This window comes from Brachyhypopomus gauderio, chromosome 12, assembly GCF_052324685.1.
Source record: "Brachyhypopomus gauderio isolate BG-103 chromosome 12, BGAUD_0.2, whole genome shotgun sequence".
NCBI classification, from domain to species: Eukaryota; Metazoa; Chordata; class Actinopteri; order Gymnotiformes; family Hypopomidae; genus Brachyhypopomus; species Brachyhypopomus gauderio.
Genome location: NC_135222.1, coordinates 24,421,696 through 24,425,471, shown reverse-complemented (window position 1 = coordinate 24,425,471; position 3,776 = coordinate 24,421,696). Strand labels below are relative to the sequence as shown.

At 37.6% G+C, this 3,776-nt stretch overlaps 2 long non-coding RNA genes across 3 annotated transcripts in view; both read left to right on the top strand.

Annotated features, from left to right (window-relative positions):
* The window catches only part of LOC143528330 (uncharacterized), a 2,555-nt gene extending 1,637 nt beyond the window's left edge, over positions 1-918 (top strand). For both annotated transcript variants that reach the window (XR_013134431.1, XR_013134430.1), the window contains 3 exons: positions 82-134; positions 297-369; positions 501-918. This is a non-coding gene — a long non-coding RNA (uncharacterized LOC143528330). The remainder of the gene's footprint in view (positions 1-81; positions 135-296; positions 370-500) is intronic.
* Positions 919-2,536: 1,618 nt separating this feature from the next.
* Positions 2,537-3,518, top strand: LOC143528331 (uncharacterized). Its single transcript, XR_013134432.1, has 3 exons — positions 2,537-2,735; positions 2,952-3,075; positions 3,282-3,518. It is a non-coding gene; the product is annotated as an uncharacterized LOC143528331 (long non-coding RNA).
* Positions 3,519-3,776: the final 258 nt, after the last annotated feature.

Genomic DNA, 3,776 nt, shown 5'->3' with positions numbered 1-3,776 from the left:
CTTGAAAAGTTTCATGCATTTTCTTTGTATAAACATTGAAATTATTTTTTAACATTTTTTGTTCACCATCCGTTGATTCAGGTGTTCTACAGAACAAATCAGCCAGTTGAAGGAGAAACAACTACTCAGAACCGGTATTGCTCATGTTCAGATTGCAGTGTTTTTTTACTTTTATTACATTCCTATTACTAGTTAAATTTAGTTGATTGTAAGAATCTTTTGATGTTACTTTAACCTATATTGTTTTTCATCAGAGAGTGCGGGCATTTAAATTTTTTTTGTACCCATCTCAACAGGACTGGCCAGTCTTTGCTTTCTGAGAGTACACTGGAAGTGACACTTGTGCATTATACAGTGGCAAGCTCTCCTGTGAGTCCCAGTTATGAGAGTATTTAGACACATTGATACCCATGTTTATTACTTTGTTAGTAAATATGCAGCAGGTCTGCTTTGTGTTTATAATGCAGACTCCTTTGTTATGTCAAAATCTTTTCAAGCAGATACACGGGAGCTTTCCAGCAACTGTAGGAGTGTCCCACAGTCGTTTCACAGCAATCAGGTTCTCAAACATTTATAACCCTGAGACCGTTTTACTCACTTTCATTGGAGCTATAAAGGCTATCATTGTTCTTTGTGAACTGACACTAAAACATTGAAATTCCATATAATTGAAAGAGCACTAGGTGTAGTGTTAACATTCCCACTAAATATCAATAACTTAATTTCACCTATCTTTGTTTAGAGAGCTCACTGTTTCTAAAGAATTTGGAGAATAGTGGTCATTCACAGATCAGTGTGAGATTTGTCTTCAGCTTATACAGAAGTCCATGTCTTGCTGAATCAAAGTTTAAATGTTTCTGCAAAACTGAAGGTAATGTTTTTTGACGCACCATGTGTGTAAATGGATGTAGAGCTACATATAGCAACATGGGTTTTTGTTTTGTGTTTTTTTTTTTTGTACATGCAGTGAGATATTACAAGACAGTGAACCTGATGAGGACACCCAAATGCTGTCGTCTCCAAAACGTCCATATAGTCCATCTAACGTGAGTTGAAAAATGTCGCTGTATCCACAGTGCATGATTGCATGCTAGAAGAAGTTAAACTGAAATTTAAGGTTGCTTCTGTTATGGTTATTTTTTCTTGTTTAAAGGAAGTGGAAAACCAATATCATTGGAGAATTCAGGAAGGAAAACATCAGTGAGCATTCTACACTGATAGTTGTGGCAAGAAGGAGGCGAATTCTACACAGTACCATCACAGCTCTGAACAAGGGCTATTTTGATTGGCACAAATGTCCACGGATTGAATTTGTGGGTGAGATGGCTGATTTTGGAGGGCCCACAAGAGAATTCTTCAGGTTGGAGTTACATTACCATTAATTAAGTCTTCTTTTTGTTTTGCACGCGTCATACTGGAAAAGTATCATTTAAAAAAGTTATGAATTATCATTTTTAACCATCTAATGTACAGTGACCACCTTTTCATTTATTTCATTCACGGTTATAGTGGCATTAGGAACAAGCAGATCATTTTTCTGGACATATTGCTGAGAAGATTAGATGGAAATGATATCATATGCAAACCCATATGAGCTTGAGAAAAGCTCTGATGTATAAAGTGGGGTTAAAAATAAATTAAAATATGTAAAAAAAAAAAAAAAAAACAAAGCAACCACTAAAATTGCCCCATCAGAAGGGCAATTGGAAGGTTAAACTGACCTTTGCCAAAATGAATGCACTTTACGTGCAAGTGTAAAGAAGAAATACATGCAAAACCAGACAAACTGGTGAATTAGCAATGGTTTATTTTATCATTGTGGAGCATCAGTAGTATTTTAAGCATGCCCTCCTAAATGGTGGGGCCAATATTTAGGACCATTAGATAGAAATAATATTCTTTGCCATTTTCTTATTGTTTTACTGGAGATGACCCAGTTGTATGTTTTATTGAGTTAATTTTATGCTGTATTTGAGAATTTTTATGCTGTCATTTCCTCTTGTTTCTTGGTGTAACATAGCTCGCGCTACGGAGCGAGGAGGTGGACACAAATGCTGAGAAGAGCGAGATTTATTACAGGGCATACCATCATCGGAGTCGGATAACCAGTCCGGGTTCATAACGGGAGGGCAGTCAGAGTAACCAAGGTACACAGGCATACTGAACACGACGGGGAACACAGACAAACTCACGAGCAAGATGAAAACAGCGAACAGCAAGCACAAACCAACAGCATGAACAAAACCACAGATCACTAGACGGGGAAATCGCAGGGACTGATATACATGAAACTGAAACAAGGGACAGGTGATAACAATGACACGGGGGCGTGGTAACAAACAGGGAATCACGGGGCAAACGAGCGGGGCGGGATAAACAGGCACGGAACACCGACACAAGGGAATCCGGAGTGACCGCTAAGGGAGGGGCCGCGGCCATACGTGACACTTGGTAGGCTTTTAATGAAGGACGTGCAGTCTACTTTGGGCATTTTCGAGGGACAGCCAGGCAACCTTTTTTTTTTTTTTTTTTTTTCTTATGATCAGGCAGCCCTAGAAAAGGGAAAGTATTATACTGGTGGGAAGTTGATTGCCTGGTCCCTGTTGCATGGGGGACCAAGCATTAAGGCATTACATCCCAGCCTTTATCAGTTAATGTGTGGTCAGGCTCCAGATCTTGAAGGATTTGATATTGCCAGCTTGCCAGACAAGTCTGTGCAGGACAAGCTTCAACAGGTATTCTGACACTATGCAGTTTTTTTTTTTTTTTTTGCTTTGTTGTAATTTTTTCAAAGAGGAGATTTTTAACATGTTTTAACAGGGGAGAAAAATAACTATTACTTTAAATATTACTAATTGTTTACTAATTGTTCTCATCAAAATATTACAGTATATAGAAATGTAAAGATATAGACAGTTTTTTCTCTTGTTTGTCTTGTGTTGTCTTCTTAGATTGAAAAATGTAAAACTGAGGAGGACTGGAAAGATTTGCAGGAGAGTCAGGGGTATATGAAGCCAAGGTTCTTAATATTCCACAGATCATCTCACAAATTGTGAAACATTTAATCTTTCACAGGTATTATTCCTAGAGCTGTCCCGGATTCAATGTGTTGTGTCTTCTATTTCTATATAATCTGTGCTTTAATAGTAAATAAGATTTGTTGACTAACATCATTGCTTATTGATAACAATGGACAGATCCTTACTAACTGGTGACATCCTTCCATCTAATTATCACTATGCATGATTTTATTTTAATCATTTATTTCATTTATGTTTCAGAACTGCAAACATGGTGGAGCAGTTTAAACAAGGGATCAACTCTTGTGGTAAACTTTGGGAAACTGTGGAGAGATACTGGAAAGCATTTCAGTGCCTGTTTACACATACAGAGGAACAACTGACGAGCAGCCTTCCCATGTCTTTTTGATATCTTTTGGAGTGATGAGGGGGGAATCAACAAGGAAGTGGAAGAGGACACTATGTTTGCATAGGAGTGTCTTCTCAACAGTGTGCAAGGTCAAAATCCATTGTCACACAATTGTCATGAAATTGATTATGCAGTTATGTACTTTGTCTTAACCTGTAACGTTAATATAATAGATGTGTACAGCTATGTAAAAAAAAAAATCAACATGAATCTTTTTTTTGTTTACATTCGTTCAGCTTGTTCAGCATGGACAGCTCCGTGATTGCTTTCGTTGTCACTGCAATTGGCGGATTATTAACATGTGTACAGTTTAATGTTACTTTCGCATTACATAACACAGCGGAGGC